At 40.6% G+C, this 18,237-nt stretch overlaps 1 protein-coding gene across 1 annotated transcript in view; it reads right to left on the bottom strand.

The window, feature by feature from the left end:
• CHST9 (carbohydrate sulfotransferase 9) overlaps positions 1–18,237 on the bottom strand; it is an 83,261-nt gene that overhangs the window by 18,990 nt on the left and 46,034 nt on the right. The gene's annotated exons all lie outside the window — the stretch shown is intronic.

The following is an 18,237-nucleotide window of genomic DNA, read 5'->3' as shown; positions in this document are numbered from 1 at the left end:
GATATATTTGCCAGTACAAACTACAGTTCTTATTGTCTGCAGCTGTGCTTTCCTGCCACTCAAATGGAAGCTAAAATGGTGCAACTGGATCCCAATGATGTCTTTGCATCAGGACTAGAGAAAAAGACCTCCCAGATTCATTTTTCTTTTGTTTCAAAAAAAAAAAAGCATAAACCCCATACTTTCGTGTGGGTTTGGATAGTTGGGATAAATGACCTTGGCAGTTTGACCTCAAGCTATATCACTTTAGAAAAAAAAAATATAGCAAACACTCTAAAATATTTAGCTGTATTTTCATACACCAATTAGTGCACTAATTCTCATTTCAAGGACAATCTGAGCTTCTACTTTTTTTCTTTTTTTCTTGCTTCCCTGTTCTTTTTATAAGGAAGATTACCTTTAAGAGGAATAATGTATGTTTTTCTAATGCAGCTGACCAATGCAAGACATGCCATAGTTGATGCTGTCACAAGAAACTGCAACATTGACTTCCCAGCCTTATGCACACAACGTACACAAAGAACAACATGTAATTATGCACACTATGCCCTGCTTACTTCCATACAAAGGAATGTGATATTTGTGCAGGTTTACAGATTAATCTGATGTAATTCCTTTTAATGTTAAACTACTTCCAGCTCAAATATAATTAAGATCACCAGGTACAAAAGATTCAGATTGGAAATATGAGTACACCCCAGCAGAACAAATAACAGCTTGATTGTGTTTCTTATGTTCACGTAGTTGGATACACTACGGATTCTGACAGCATGTTTGTTCCCTCAGTATGTAGCAGCAGGGAAAAAAAAAGGTTTCATTTCAAAAGGCAAAAGAGTACTACTGCATTTAATTAGAGAGCAAAATCCCTTAAATACGCAGATCTGCCAATTTATGTGACGTGACTGCAACAAGTCCTAGTAACAAATTATTTTTTTCATCCCCCTCCAAAAGCAAATCCCAATTTATACTTTAAGAAACCATCACCAACATCAATAATATGAAGGCTCTGGAATCAAAGGTTTGTTTCCTTAAATCTTCAGATAATCCTACTAATATTTGTGGCATGGCAGTAAGGCAGAGGAGAAAAAGAAATGCTGTCTGTCTCCCTATTCCCAGCTGTCTGAGGGTTTTCTAGGCTGAGAAAAGTGGGGAGAACCCCAGGGGGCAAAGGGGACCCTCAGCCTTGATGTGAAACAGCTGTACACGTAGCCTGAAACTGTCATATTCACACAACTAAGTGGGAATGGCAGTACTAAGAAATCTGTTTTGAAGAGGGAATTCAATATTCTAGTATCAGTTTAATTTTGTTTTCCTAGTTCATGACAGAAACACTAACAGCTCTGGATTTCACTTTATTTATATAGATCTAAATAAAACCATACATGACCTATTCGGTTATGATCCACCCCACTTTCATTACTTGTTTTCTAACCTACCAGAGCAGAATCTGAGAAGCAAAAGGAAACCAAAGTACTCAGTCGTGACAAACTTCTGCAACAATTTCCCATGGCACCAGAGCCCGAGGAAGAAACACTCAGATTTATTTTTCAGACTTCTAACTGAGAAGGTGTGACACTAACAGATTATCTTCTGTGAAAGCCTGCAACTTGGCACAGAAAGATTAAAATATTTAGGACAGAACCATACATTTCCTATAAATTATCTGCACAATCTACGAGGTCTGTAGGCAACGGGTCCCACAGATGTGCAAAGCATTTTCCTCCTCCCTCTAACAAAGAATTCAGAAAACTGAAATGGCTCTTTTATACTATTGCCTTCTAAACCTAGTTTAGCTTACTTTTGCACCTCTGTGATAATTATGCAACTGAATATGATTACAGTGGCCTACAATGTATTAATCTCATCTTCATGGTATTGCATAATCCTTCTCAGTTGTCAGAACGCCAACTCATAAGTTGCCCTGGCAGTAGTAAACATAAAAAGAAACCCAAGTTGATACTGATTGAAGCAAATGAAGGAAAGTTGGCCATCTCAAAACACTGAAACTCTCACAGCATTCCAAGGTTTCCCTAGCTAATTTTTTCTGATTACTTTTGATATGAAAACAGACCTTTAATTGTCAGTGTCTAATAAGGATGCAGAACTGTTCCCTGGGAGGTTCAAAGGACCCTGGGAAACTAAACATTTACGAAAGCTCAAGTAGCCAAGTGTCCTATGTTGATTAACATATACCATTCAGTTTCCACCTAACAAAGTCATAACAAGAAGAAATCCCAAAGGAAAAAAAAAAGTAATGGAACTGACAAAGAAGCATTAGTCTTAATAGGACCAATGGCCCTCATTCATTAATTCTGTTGTGCATAAAAAGGAGAGGAGGTGTAATTCAAATCCATTCATGGACCAAATTCTGCATTGACTAACATTGTCTAACTACACTTACAGCAAGATGTTAGAATTAATTAAAATTTTTAAGCTTTACATGCCCCCTGCCACATCAGAATTGAGACCTATTTTCAAATTACACAGAACTGCCAGGATGCCCACTGACAGAATTAGTAGGCAGGCTTGTTTGCCAGTTTTCTTCTAAAAGGTTGTGTTTTATATATCTGGGAAAAGTGAAAGCAAAAAAAAAAAAAGACACCTTTTTCCTTTAGGGATGGAAGATTTGAGATAATGGAAGCATGCCAGGCAACATATTTGGTTTTAACATCAACACAATATTGATATCATGGTTTGGATGGTTTCCAGCTAAATGTCAAGTATACTATCAATGCCTATTTGGCATTCATCCTGTATCCAACAACAAGAATAGTTTGTTTCAGTTTTGGTTTACAGCTCACCATGCAAACTTCTTTGAAATGCCTTTTTCCTTTCGTCCAGCTACTTCCTGACTTTTTCAGACTCCTGGTCTCTTAAGGAACTGAACGGAGCAAATCATGGATTCCTACTCATCTGCAGTTATGCTGGCAAAGATGAATTAGTTATGGATTAGCAGATACACTTCCTCAAACTCTATCACATTGTGATCCAAGTCCTAAGGTAGAAACTGCCTCAGTTCTCATGCTGGAAGGGCAATTGCTTTTTCATTTGAAGTCACATGGATGATCAGCCTCCACTTTCACATTGCCAGTTATGTATGGTGCTTTATATTGTGATCATCTAGAGGATAGGTCATATAATCTGTTAAAATGCCTTTTCAACTGCACTCCAGTGTTTAGCTCAATTGCTTATCCATAAAATAGGTTTCTGGACTTTGACACAAAAGAAGCTATTTCCACCCATTAGTTAGTCCACTGCAGTTTCCTATATCAAGGTTATTAGTATGTGTTAAATGAGGGATGATTGACCCTGATTTGTTTTATTGATGGAAAACCATCTGGCATTTACTGTAAGAACAGCATGTTAAGAGCTGTCATGATAGAAAAGACCATGGGGAGCAACAAGAGCTTGAATCTACCTACTCAGACCCCACACAGAAACAAAGCTGTGGGCATACAACTCTTATTCATCAAGTCTGTTATGGTCTTGGGCAGCTGAAGCTTTGCATTGCACTCACAGTGGGGCTGAAACATTCCAGTAGTTTGTGTTTGGTTTTGGTTGCTGCTTGGTTTCTGTCTCCATTAAAAACATAAGGTTACCCCTACCCACATGAGGAACATGACTGCAGTTGAAATTTGCAGTCAGATTAACCAAGTCAAGGCAAAGCCACACAGAGTCATGACCATCCAATCTGGCCGACGGTCATTCGCTTGTAGTGATAATGACTTGATACCCAGCTCTGGAGCATACTATCCTCATATAAACTTAACTAGAATACCCTGGAAATGGCATATAAAGATCAAGGCAGTAGTACCAATGGGTACCTACAGGGTGATGCCCACAGAACCTTGTTTTGGACTCACAAACAGCTGAGCTACAAAGCTTCTCTGGTACAAATCAGAAGTAGTGGTGTGCAAGATGAGCATGCAGCAAGCCCAGACAGAGGTGGAAAAAAATCCAGCTTCTTCATGCTAATTACAAAGTAGAGTCCTCCAGCAAAGTTTGCATAGGAAGCCTTAGTCTACATTTTCTGTATTTCAAAAATTAAAAAGGAGATTAATTGTCTATACAACATAAGGCCAGGAAGCGACCAGTGTTGATGATAGCAAATATGTTGTCAATTTACTACTCTGAGTTTTACCCACATAAAAATCCCCCAAACCTTGTACTTTTTTGAATCTCCTATGTTTGGTTATTTCAGGTCTAAATCTACCACTCTAAGACATGCTTTTAGCACACTGGCCTCACATAACTTCTTTGAAATTATGCCATCTGGAAGTAAAACATTGCCTGATGAGAATGTGACACTCACAGAAAGACACCACCTACATTTACTAGGAAGATTACATGCCAAAATATCTGCAATTAATCCACTGGTAAAGAACAGAGGGGAAGAGGAAAGGGTAAAACAGGAACCCTTTAAAATAGAGCCTTAACACCTGGAAAACAGAAAAATTCTCTGAAACAAATAATTTTATAGGAAAAGAAAACTAGTAGGAGAAAGACAAAAGAGAAAAAAGCTAGAACATAACCTTTCCTAATACATGACTCAAATTAAGATTGGTCAGATACAAAACAAAAACCCTACAGCAATCAGTTGCTGCAGGGAGTACAAATTTATCTATGCTTTGTATAACCAGAGTATGACCTTTTGTGACCAGCTCTTGTGGTTGAATTCAGTTGTAGTTATTGGAAGTAATTTGTAAAAGGTCATCCATGACTGAGAATATAATATGAATCTAAGATGCACAAGAGTTCAGGTTTGTGCTACTCAAAAGAAAATGGGGACAGAGAACTGTGTGGGAAGCTCAACCACTATTACAGATGTTGTTCTTAAATGGAATTTGATACTTTTGCAAGAGTAATTGAAATAGTCAATTTCTGATACATGAATTATTAGAAAATATATGGTTTTCCATGCTTGTCATAAATCGTAGAATCTTTAAGGTTGGAAAAGACCTCTAAGATCATCAAGTCCAACTATCTGTCCAATATCACCAAGTCAACTACACCATGTACTCGAGTGGCAGGTCTTCATGTTTTTTGAACGCCTCCAGGGACAGTGACTCCACCACCTCTCTGGGCAGCCTGCTCCAATGCCTGACCACTCATTCAGTGAATAATTTTTTCCTAATATCCAATCTAAACCTCTCCTGAAGCAGCTTGAGGCCATTTCCTCTCATCCTATTGCTAGTTACTTGGGAGAAGAGACCAATACCCCCGGCTACATCCTCCTTTAAGGTAAGTATAGTGTTGTGATAAGATCTCCCCTCAGCCTCCTCTTCTTCAAGCTAAACCACCCCAGTTCCTTCCGCTACTCCTTGTAAGACCTGTGCTTCAAGCCCTTCACCAGCTTCATTGTCATTCTCTGGACATGCTCCAGCACCTTGATGTCCTTCTTGTAGTGAGGGGTCCAAAACTGAACACAACAGTCATGGAGCAGTCTTAACAGTGCTGACTACAGGGGGACAATGATTTCCCTAGTCCTGCTGGCCACAGTATTTCTGATACAAGCCAGGATACTATTGTCCTTCTTGGCCACCTGGGAACATTGCTGGCTCATGTTCAGCCATATCCTTCTCTGCCAGGCAGCTTTCCAACTTCTCTTCCCCAGGCCTGTAGTGTTGCATGGGGTTGTGCTGACCAAAGTGCAGGACCTGGCACTAAGCTTTGTTAAACCTGACAGAGTTGGCCTCCAACCTGCCCAGATCCCTCTGCAAAGCCTTCCTGTCCTCGAGCAAATGGACACTAGCATCCAATTTTGTCATCTGCAAACTTACTGAGGGTGCACTCCGCCCCCTCATCCAGATCATTGATAAAGACATTAAGATTGGCCCCAAGACAGAGCCCTGGGGCACACCACTTGTGACTGGTTGCCAACTGGATTTAACTCCATTCACCACAACTCTCTGGGATTGGACTTCCAGCAAGGAAGTGTACTGGTCCAAGCCACGATCCACCCAGGAGAATGGTGTGGGAGACAGTATCAAAGGCTTTGCTGAAGTCCAGATAGACAACATTGACAGCTTCTCCCTCATCCACTACGCAGGTCACCGGGTCATAGAAGGAGACCAGGCTAGTCAATCAGGACCATGCTGGCTGGGCCTGATTCCCTGGTTATCCTGCACACGCCTAGTGAGCACATTCAAGATGAACCACTCCATGATCTTCCCTGGCACAGAGTTCAAGCTGGATCATCCTTTTAGCATTTCTTGTAGATGGGCATCAAGTTGTCTGTGATCTCCCCTGTTAACTAGACTGTCAATAAATGATGGAGAGGAGCTTGACAAGCTCCTCTGCCAACTCCCTCAGTATGCTCGGATTGATTCCACCCAGCCCCATGAACTTGTGAGTGTCCAGGTGGCACAGCAGGTTGTAAAGAGCTTCCTCCTGTATTATGAGGGTTTATTCTGCTCTTCATCCCTGTCTTCCACTTCAGTGGGCTGAAGGCCCTGGGGACAAATGGTCTAGCTAATAAAGATTGAGGTAAAGAAAACATTAAGTACCTCAGCTGTTTCCTCATCCTTGGTGGCCCTGTCCCCCTCTGCATCCAATAATAGATGGAGATTCTCCTTAGCTCTCTTTTTGTGGTTAATGTATTTATAAAAACAATTCTTGTTATTCTTTACAACAGTGGCCAGACTGAGTTCTAGCTGGGCTTTGCCTTTCTGATTTTTTCTCTGCATGACCTAACTAGATCCCTGTATTCTTGTTCTGCCTGTCCCTTCTTCCAAGAGTTGACTACAATCCTGAAAATGTTACCAAAGAAGTTTATATTACAAATAAGGCTATTTGTTTGCTTATTGTAATTGAGTAATTTTTTGACATCTAGAGCACTGTAAAACCTCTTCTTCCCACTGTACCTCCATTATGGGAAAATATTACAGACACAGAGCTTTTCTTGTAATAAAGGAAGCCAAAAGAAAGATGGTGAGGGATTTAGTATCAGGGAGTGCAGTGATAGTACAAGGGGTAATGGCTTAAACTGAAGGATGGTAGATTTAGATGAGATATTGGGAAGTTCTTACCTGTGAGGGTGGTGAGGCCCTGGCACAGACTGCGCAGAGCAGCTGTGTCTGCCCCCTCCCAGGCTGACCAGGGCTCTGGGCAACCTGGTGTAGTGAAGGGTGTCCCTGCCCATGGCAGAGGGGTAGATCGAGATGATCTTTGAGGTCGCTTCCAACCCAAACCATTCTGTGATTCTATGAAATAAGGTTCTTGGCTAAACATCTATATCTGTCTTTCTGCACACACAATTTAGTACTGGCTTCGGTTTGTTGGGTTTGTTTTTTTTTCAAAACATTTTTGTGCCATATTTTAAGGATCTCCTTAAAAGGAGCATCTATAATGATGTTAAAGCAATCCTCAACAAAAAAAGTTCAGTAGACACATAAAAGCACTGTAGATATGTTGTCTGAACGTGTTTTTGAACATCAGAAAATTCAGACCATCGTTCATACTGAAAAGGCAGTGGACTAAGGAAAAAGACACAGTAATTTACGGGTAGAAATAAAAGAAAATTCATGCAAAATAGATCTGATGGGAATTACTGAATCAAGAACATCTCCCCAGAAATCCAAAATCAACCCTGCAGGACATTTGGCAAAGGATTCACCACCACTACATGAAAGCACGTTTTAAGCTTTTGCCAAAAAAAGTCTCAAAGGAATATTGTCTGTAAAGCCAAACCTCCAGTTCAAGCTTGTAGTCTGTGCTACCACTAACTTTGGCTAGCCAAGTAGCAACTGAGTATTGCACACACTGTGGCTAATGGCAACGTCCTCCTTTCCTGCAGGTGGAACACCCTGATGCTCCAAGCCTCGCAAACTGGACCATACTCTGCTTTGGGAGGAGCCTTTTGCTTACTTTAGAAACTCTCATCATACCTCCCTCTGCATTGCATCCTTGCTGTGCTAACTTGGATAATGGCAGCACTCAAAAGTAGAAACAGCAGGGATTGTGAAGCAGATTCATCTGGGGAAATCTGTGAGAACTGGACTCACACATCTTACTGAAAACGTGGCTAAATGTTTCTTTTTAATTAAACGGAGACGGAAAATAACAGCTGTAAGGTGGTACCCATAAACTGCAAATTGCCCCAATGCTAAAAGCATAACCAATACACTGTATCCATCTGATCACTGAGGGAAAGCACAATTAGATGTTCTCGGGTACAGCATGCCTTTTTCATGCACAGAAGGTAAATTGTCAAATGGACTTTAAAGCCACTCCTGCAGGTTTTGTAGACACAAGCGTTTTCTGCCCACAAAACACACTGCTGCTGCTTGCAAAGGACCACATGTATGTGCCAAAAGCTGGTACCTAGGTACAATCTGCATCCATAAAACATATGAGTGCAGTTTTATAGACATCTACGAAAAGAACATGACCATATAGCACACAACTAATATTTACACAGCAGCTTTCAGCCAACAAGCTAAGTAACCTTCTTGTAGGACATGCCAGACACAAAAAGGGGAGCTAGAATTTTAGGGCTGAAGTTGCAGCCACATTCATTACTGGCAGACTGATTTAAGAGATGAGTCTACCAAGCCCTGGTTTGCAAACCATGGGCATGTACTAATACCTGCATCAACGATGATACCCCAATATTCTGGGGGTAAGATTGTTTCATCTGCTAAATTACAAAAGAATTCTGAGGGAAATCTAAGCACCAAGTCATTCAAAATATTTTTTCATGACTAAAAACCCCCTAGCTTGTTTATTCTTCCACAGTGATCTTTTTCAGGCATTACAAAATAATCCTGAGTGCCTGACATGAATCAGCATGTGAATTACTGACCAAATTAGCTTCAGCAAGTACTAAGCAACATAGTCATAATAAGGTGCCTTTATTTACATGTAAATTACTAATTTCTACTGAACTGAGCACAGTGGATGAGTCATTTCTGTTCTTCTGACAGGAGAACACAGTCAATATTGTATCTGATAATCAACAAAACTTGTTATTGGCTTCTTGCTAACCACAGAAGCAAGGCCTTCACATATTTCCACAGATTAAGGGGGAAAAGATTAGGTCTTTTTACCTTATTATTTATAATGGACACAATTCTTTATATAGGATCTAATTAAAGGAGGTAAAAAAACCACAGAGGAAGTGTGGAGAAATTATCTTCAGACTAGAAAGTATTTTGGACTAAAGCCACACCAATTGCTATTACTTAAATAATTAGTGAATAGTAAAAAACCCCAATCTGACAGGACTGAATTTCCTGCTTTCTAAGGGATCAAAAAAAGAAAATGTGATAATTGAGCATCCACCCCCCAACACAACTTTTGGGCATCACTAACATATTGACCTATTGCTATAATTAAAGTGATTTGTGTACTTTAGACTGTTTACAATATAAAGGTCCAATTATTGCAAGTATATGAGAAGCAAATAGTCAGAAAATTAATTTTCCATCTTGATGTTGCTGGCAGGGAGTGAAAGGAGTGGCCAGGATTTTTAAATGGATGGTTAATTAGATGTACAGCCAAAGACAGGAATAACAGAGCTGCAAAGCAGCTCAGAGAGCTTTCTTCTGTTCATATGAGTGTATCAGTAAGGTACTTACTTTCAACAATACTTTTTGTTAGCTAGCTTCCAAGAGCACAGAAAAACAAACAAACTGAAGCACCTGTGGGTGCTACTGTGTAGCACCAAACTTACCTTAAACTTAGTAGCAAACCCACTGGAATAATGGAAGCTAAGCTTACAAATCATGGGAGAAAGACATCCAGACACAAAGAAAATAAACCATAAAGAAATCCCCTAGTTTTTAATCCTTGTTTCTGAGAAGAGAACAAGCCACTTCTATTAATGCAACATGGATTCCTATTAGTGCAACATGAGCTCCTATTTTTTTTTGCTGAAGACAAATGACATCACACAACCACCTATTCATGCTTAACGCCCACATAATCTCAGCAAAAAAAAAAAAAATAGCACTTTAGACAAGCTACAGACACACAACTTTTCTTAGGGTTTGGTGTTGTGATTGACTTAAACTGCTCAGTGTGTGGCAAAAGTGGACAGTCCAGCTCTTGCCACAGCAGTGTGACGTGATCTTTCTCCTCGTGCCAGTACAAGTGCAAGTGCATTGTGTGGTGAAGACACATCACAGCCCTGATTCAGCTAAAAATCAACTTGCTTAGTAGGCTGGGTTTTGTCCATATCAGCTCTGAACAGCTACATCAGCTGTGCAGATGGAGACAGATGTGTGGCTGGGAAGAAGAGCAAGCACAAAAAGTGCCCTCCTGGGGAAGCTCACATGTGGATCAGGTTAAACCTGCTGCAAATCCACATCCTCAGAGCTGTCATCTGCTCCTGAACCATCAGCACCAGAATAGCAAGTTGTCACAAATGACTGAATAGCTCAAATGAGCAACAGTAACAGGTCTCTTGACTGCCTGCTATTTTCGTTCAGGGCTTGCATAGTATGGGACTATTTTTTTAAGTGCTCAAATACATTGTGTTTGGCTTTCCAACAGGTATTATCATAGAATCATAGAATGGCATGGGTTGGAAGGGACCCCAAGGATCATAGAGCTCCAACCCCCCTGCCACAGGCAGGGCCACCAATCTCAGGCCTGGATCTACACAAGGCTGCCCAGGGACCCATCCAACCTGGACTTGAACACCCCCAGCGATGGGACATCCACTACTTCTCTGGGCAGCCTGTTCCAGCACCTCACCACTCTCTCTGTAAAGGACTTCCCCCTAATATCTAATCTAGACCTTCCCTCCTTTAGCTTTAATCCGTTCCCCCTTGTCCTGCCATTGTCTATCCTTTTAAAAAGTTGAATCCCCTCCTGCTTATAAGCTCCCTTCAGGTACTGGAAGGCTGCAATGAGGTCCCCCCGCAGCCTTCTCTTCTCCAGGCTGAACAAGCCCAGTTCCCTCAGCCTCTCTTCGTAGGGCAGGTGCTCCAGCCGTCTAATCATCTTTGTGGCCCTCCTCTGAACTCTCTCATGATAACATCTCATGAGACTCCTGAAGAAAACTTAACAGGCACAGAATTAGTGAGAACATCTTTGCATGGATTTATAAAAGAGACTGTTTAAAAGATAGGAAATGGGGCATAGGTGTATAAGAGAACAGTCTAATTTCACTGTGAAGAAAGTCACCAGTGGAGTCCTACTCCCTCATGTTGGAGACCCACTCTTCAACATGTTCTAAAAATCACATGATCAAGAAGATGACAACATTTGCTGATGGTATTAATCTATTTGGGGTAGAAATGGTGAAAGCTGAAGAACTCTTTACAATTTTGTTGGTAATAAAATGACATATGAAATGCAATTTATGCAAAGTGATACTAGGAAACTTTTTGGGGAAAACTTTTAAATGAAACTTCAAAGTGGTGGACTCTCACCTGAGTTCTGAGCCCATTGCTACTCAGGAATGAGATCCTGGGTTGGTAAAACTTCTGCGTAAACATCATCTCTGTGCTCACAAGTCAGAGAAAGCAAACTGAAGACTAGAGGAAAAACACAAACCCCCCCCATTGTGTTACTGTTTATACACACACTCACATCTTAAAACAGTCGATGCGATTCTGATCCTTCCAGCCATGTGCAGAACTGGAGAACAAAGGAGGGTAAGGAGACGGAGTGGAAGGACGGGGTGGCTTACAAGGAGCAACAGTCACAAAACCTGGCAAGGCAATGATCCAGAGGGGAGATGATAGAGATCTGTAAAATCATAAGTGACATGGAAGGGGTGAATCAGAACTGACTATTCACTGCCTCTTTTAACAGAAGGCCGGGGGCATCTGATGAAGCAGGCAGATGGCAGGTTCAAAACAAACATGAGGAAGCAGCTCTCCACACAACTGGGAAAGGAAACTCGGGAACTCTTCGCCAGGGGATGTTATGGCTGCTAAAACTTTACATGGATTCAGGGGACAACTGAACAAGCTGAGAGGCGGGAAATCCTTTGGGGGCTGCTAAGCAAACAGAAACCACCTCTGGCACAGGAAGTCCCTGAAACACAAACCGGTGGAGTTGTTGAAAGTCACATGAGGGGGTTTCACTTTGCTGCTGGGATACTGAGCAAGACTGAGCTCTGGCCTGATCCAGTACTGCTGCTGCGGTGTGCAACACGAGACACTAAAAACCAGGCCCCAGTTTAAAATACTTCAGAGCCCAGACACCCGCAGTAGGTAGGTCCAGCATGGCTTATTGACATGGCCCACTGGTAGCAGGCAGTCAAGGGAAGAGTAAAGCTCGCACCACTCTGAGCAGTAGGGGTACATCACGCAGCAGTGAAATTCTCACTTCTTGACCCTCAGAGAAAGTGTTTACTATGGTAAGCAGCGGAGCAGCCAAAGGGGGGACAGCAGTGTCCTGCTCTGGGGGTGGACACCTGACCTAGCAGGGTGTGCTCACACAGGAATGTGTTGACCTCTCCCATTGAGCCAAGACACACACCTCCACTCACAGGGCACTGACCAATGCATAGTCAAGTTTCCAAGGAAGAAGAGACCTGCCAAATATTAAAGGTATTATCCCACAATGCTGTGGGGTAAACATGCACAATGACCCTCAGTGACCTCCAAACGTACCTAGAAAGTGTATTGCGAGCAAGGGATTGACCTGCAGTGTCCTAAGCCACAAGTTAACACCAGACCATTATTCCACACCACAGGCTAGAAACACCAAGTGCACAGGAGGCATTGCAGGAATTTGTTACCACCTGTCAGTTTTCTGGTTTCCTGTTTTCCCTCCCTTGGAACCACACGAAAATCATTAGAGAAAAACAAATGAGCTTTTTTGAGAGTGGAGCTGTGCTGGACTTTTTGTTCATATAGCAGATATTAATTTAAAGAATACAAATAGCCCAACAGCCATTAAAGTGAACTCTTAAGCACAATTTCTAATTATACTGCATTGATTAAACACAATTATATTTTAATTAAGCTTTGTTCACATAGTAGTCCTCCTATGGTTTTTATCCTTCTAGAGAAAATAAATCTCTTCTAGACATTTGTTTTCATGGCAAATAATGCTTACCACTTCATTTATTTTAGAAGTGGAAGCCAAAATCTGCACAAAGCACTAGATATGTCAGTTGTGTTGGGAAAAAAACCACCCACCACAAACCCAAAAAACCGTCAGCTTTAAAGTTCACCTGCACAGAAAACCCCAAAGTCAAAGCCCACAGTGTTTTCATTCCTGATTCTTATGTCCTACCAGCAGGCCCACTTCTACCAGTTTAAGATGCTACAACTTCAGCTTCTGGGTTATGTTAACATATTGTAAGAGTGCTTCCAGACTATTTCGATGTAAAACCAGGTTACCTACAATCACGGCTGACCACCAGCCAAGTGATTTGCACAGCAGAGAAGATACACCTAACGTTAGCACCTGCTGCCCTCTACCTGCTTCACTTAAAATGTATGACCAGTAAAGCCAGAGAAAACTTCACTTTCCAATTTTTTTACTTTCTCAGTCTTACAACTAAGCTGGTCAAACCCACTCTGGTCATAAATGATTTCTAATCCATTTCTCTCTGATTACAATAGTAAGAAGTATTGTTGCTCTCTAGGCTGCGAATGATATGAGGGAATGCCATTACAAAATGTGCAGATATTTAATTTCTTGCATATTTTTACCCCTTTTTCATAAAACCTAATTTTAAATTTCCCTTGACAACACTCAGTAGGACTGAGAATTCAGATGTCCACCTTATCTTTCCAGGAAACGTGGTGAGAGCTGCACTGCTATGAAGTTCATCATGACAGACAGAGAAAAAAGAATTTCACCTTGTCAGTCTGTCCTGCAATACGATCCGTGCACCGAAACATTTCTCCAGGCTATCTGAGAACCTGGCACATGCTACAGAAGGGCAGACCCTGATGCCTGACAGATAAGACTACACCATAAAGGACAAACTTCCTATAAGCCATAGCAGATAGCCACTACCATGAAGTGAAACTCAGAAAAAGTTTGTCTGAATAGTTCTGACCTAACATCCAGCCTAAGTGATGCTTCTGTAACCCACAGTTACCATGTCTGACTCACATTTTGAATTCTAAATTCACCCAAAAGAATTGTTTGAAATTACTTAGGTTTAAAAAATTGTCAGGAACTCTTTTCTCTTGTTTTTTTTTTTTTAGAGGCTACACCTGTGCAGTCTGTACTTTAATGTGGCTTCCCTCTGAGCTACAGAATAAAAGGTATTGCCATGTCCATGTGGAGAGGCAGAAATGCTTCAGAAAGACACTCAGACAGCCAGACCTCGAACACATGCATGCAAAAGCTGTGTATGCATGTCCATTAATTACAAGAAATGGTTCTAAAACAGAAAAGATACAAGAAATCACAGCAATCTACCTATTACCATCTCACTTTCCCACCTGTGGGTCTTCCAAAACATACCACAGAAGCATTCCTTCCAGGTAAGGCAGGAGATACATAGAAATATAAACGCTCACTTCAGATATTCAGCTACTTGGACCCATGTTTTCAAAGCTTTCTACATTTCCACGCTTTTAATACACTTTCCAACAAAGATGCACCGCAACTGCATGCCATGCTCGATGAAAGGTATGTGTAAACCAATACTTGCATTCTGCATGCCTCAGCATGAAGCTGGCCTGGCAGCCACCATCCCCAAGTGCCACTTTTACTCTGTGATTGGCAGTAACAGCCAGGAAAAAAAGCCACATAAACCCAGCAAACCCCACCTACTTGGGACACGCCTTGGTTCACTCTCCAGCCCACTGTGACAGTGTATCCATCAAAGGGGTATGAAGAAAAGAGGTCCCATAGCAAACTCCCACAGCCAGTAGGTAAAGCTGTCTTTGTGTTGAGAAATAATGCATTTCTACAGGTGTACTAGGAGCTGCCAATGTGCCTGGGTGTGGACAGGCTGCCAGTGAACCTTAAGCATCTCCTTAGAAGCTCACTGGTGTACACTGGAGTCCAGGAAAACAAACCACTACAGCATAATCTAGGTGGTACACAATAAAGTACTTTAAACCCTTTTATATCAAAAACGTGCACCCCACTTGGTACCTTAGGTGCTTCATGATCACTGTGTGTAAATGAGTGAGGGTTCTGTTTTGGTTTGTTTTAACAACAGGAGTTTTTGCATTTGTAAAATTGCAGCAGATATTTTCATACTCAAGAAATGTATCTGTGATTATTCCCACCTCCCACCCCCTGCTGCTAAATATGATGATTTGTTCCACTTCAGATTTTATTAAATTAATACTAATTGAGCAGCCTGTTGGTATATTTTTAGCCTGTGTGGCTTTTGCACTAAGTCTTGTATGCCGTGGCCTCTCCTTAGCCTTCCCCTTTCTCCCTTGTCCCAGAGGAAGTGTTTCACTGTGGATCACTGCCCTGAAACTCTTCTGGGTTTGCAGATATTTATAGGTGCCCATGCATACCCGTGAATCAATAATAATTATGCATATATAGTGTATAAACATAAATAATCGAACAGACATTTTTACAAGATGTTTTAAAGAAAGTTTTTACAAAAAACCACCACTAACCAAAACACAGCTAATATTGTGTGACTAAGTGCCCCCTAGTGACAAAGTCCAACTCCAAATAACTTTCACAGCCACTTCCAAGCCTTACAGTTTTTGTTCTCAGTATCTCAGGCATCTTTTTTAGGTTTTTTATTGAGTGCTTGGGGTTTTTTTGTTTAAAGAAAATGAAGCACAGCAGTCAACAAAACTCTATGTTAGGAAAAAACCCTATTACTGAAATTAAATAAATAAATCACCATGTTAACCTAAAATCAGCCTTATTTATTGAAGCATGACTGTAAAAGTTTCAGTGTTTTCCCACAGAAAAATCAACGTGAATATTCCTATAACTCAAGAGAGATGCATGGTCAGCTCCATGTTTGTGTTACACAACATCCAACAGATATACACACTTCTGTTGCTTGTAAGAGCTGCCTGCTGATGAGTGGCGATGCTGCGAGAGTGGGCAAGAGAATGAACTCTGGGCCAGCCCTGCAACCCTTGCTCCCTGCTATAGATCCTTCACCCCACACCAAAGCCCATCTCAAGTCAGTCAGCAAAGCCGGCCCTTGTGATGGAGCAAACATGTCTAAAGGGAGTGCATGTAGCTTCATCTGCTCCTTTACCTTCTCCAAAGATTTAAGGGGAAACCATGTACTTAGGGAAGCTTGGCTTACAAATGAGCTCCAAGGAAAAAAAAAAAACCAAAATAGCCCACCAACATCCAAAGAGTAAAAATCTGCTGTGGGTTTTTTGTTCCTCAAGCATTTTGAATTTGTAAAATTAAAGTAATCCTAGAAAATATACCAATGCCTTTTACCTTAATTATTAACTGTACAAAGGACAGCTGAAGATTCACAAGCTGTTGTTAATACAGAAGAAAAACACACACTGCAGATCTGCAACCAGACCTATGGAGGCCACTTCAAAACTATTCATGGCTCTTCTTTAAGTAGTTCTCCAAATTTTTTTTTTTTTTCAAATGTTATCCTTGGCTTTTTAATGTGGAAAATCTCACACTGACAACTAGGTTTCAGTTTGTAAAACAGCCCTGGGTCATTTTTTAAAAGACCAATAATGACTAATTTAAGCAATGCCATTGTCCGAAATGCACTTTTCTTTAAAGATTGTGTCACTTCATTGAAAACATATTTTTTTACTCCACACTTAATAAGCACAAATTCTATTTTTCCAGTTTTTCTAATGAAGGAATAACCTTAGCATGTTAATTTTCTTTGCTACACTTGCTGTCTTTGCACTACTGTAATCAATGTTATTAGCTGGAAAAGTAGTTTGTGTTCTCACAAGTCACAGTAACATTGGGGTTTTAGTCAAAAGCACCCCTCTGGAACATTACATTCAGGGCTTAAAATACAGCTTTTTCAATAAGTAATTTCTTACCGAAGATAAAGATCAGCTCATAAAACAAGAGACATGGCAAAAGAGACAAATTGTTCAAATGCAGACAGAGTAAAACCTCACCGATAAATTCAAGACTCCTACGGAAATTTTGCTTCCCCAAAACCAAACACCAATAGTTAGAAGGTCTAAATTGTAAGTTGACCTTTCAAATTACTGTCCAAAAAAAGTACAGGTTTTTTTCTTAGTACTTGTTCACAAATTTTAGGAGAGTTGTTACACGTCTGTCTCTCTGTTCACATTCAACATTAGCTGATATTGGTTAGAATTGACATATAATAATACCAAGGACTATAAATGCAGACTGGTTACCTACCCATGGGAAGGAATAAACTACCCTTTATTATTTTCTCAATCATTATAGAAAAATCCAGTGCCTTCTTAAGTCTAATAAAAGCAGACAAGAAACATGCTACTCTTACACATTCATGAGACATAAAGCTCTGCAGTTCAGTGTCTGTGGAAATTTCTTCTGAACATATTAAAATGATCTTAGAGCTCTACAGAAACCTTGCTCATAAAACAAAAAAAAAACCCAGGATAGTTAAAATTAATACATCATAAATAAAACATGCATTTTGGTATATATTAAGTGACAGGTCTCAGAAGCTCCACCACCATGCACACGTTAACACAGCAGCAAGAACACGCGCAATTCATTAAACCCACTCAAGTGTACTAGTTCTTCCTGGCATTATTCATAATTGAAACATTTCAATTTTAGTTAACAGAAAAAAAACCCCCACTAATTTAAAAGTAAAACAAGGAAATTAGTTCTGTGTTTCTGGATTACAATCCCACAGTGCCTTCAACTAGCCACATTTAGCCTCAGGGGGTTTAATTAAAAAAGGTTCTGTGGTTGTTGTGATTTTTTTTTTTTTTAAAGAGGCAATGTAACCCACTCAAACAGAAACCTTTGCAGACACAGATCTATCAAATATTTCTTCCCAGTCTGCTGTAGAAAGCCAGGCAGAAAAACAATTTTAAAAGTCTCAGCTTATATTTTAACTTCTATTTTACTTTGAAAACCTCATTCCTTTAATAGGAATGCTTTATAAATAGGTATAAGGAACAGACTCTCCCACAAAGGAGCTTCAGATCAGGCCCTCGCAGAGGAAACTCCAGTGCTTGTAGCAAAAAGCAGAGGAAGAGCAGTGCACCCTGCGGGATTTACTACTGGGGTGACAGTCTTCCCTCCTTGTCCAATTGCTTTAACCACAAAATTTCCCTGCCAAGCACCTCATTTGGACAGCCTACACAGAGGGAGACAAAGCATCCTGAATGAAACAGATTGGTATATTACAATGAAAATTAATCGCAGAGATGTGGA

The sequence above is a fragment of the Gallinula chloropus genome, assembly GCF_964237585.1.
Source record: "Gallinula chloropus genome assembly, chromosome: 2".
Lineage (NCBI taxonomy): Eukaryota > Metazoa > Chordata > Aves > Gruiformes > Rallidae > Gallinula > Gallinula chloropus.
This window is presented reverse-complemented; position numbering and strand designations above follow the sequence as displayed.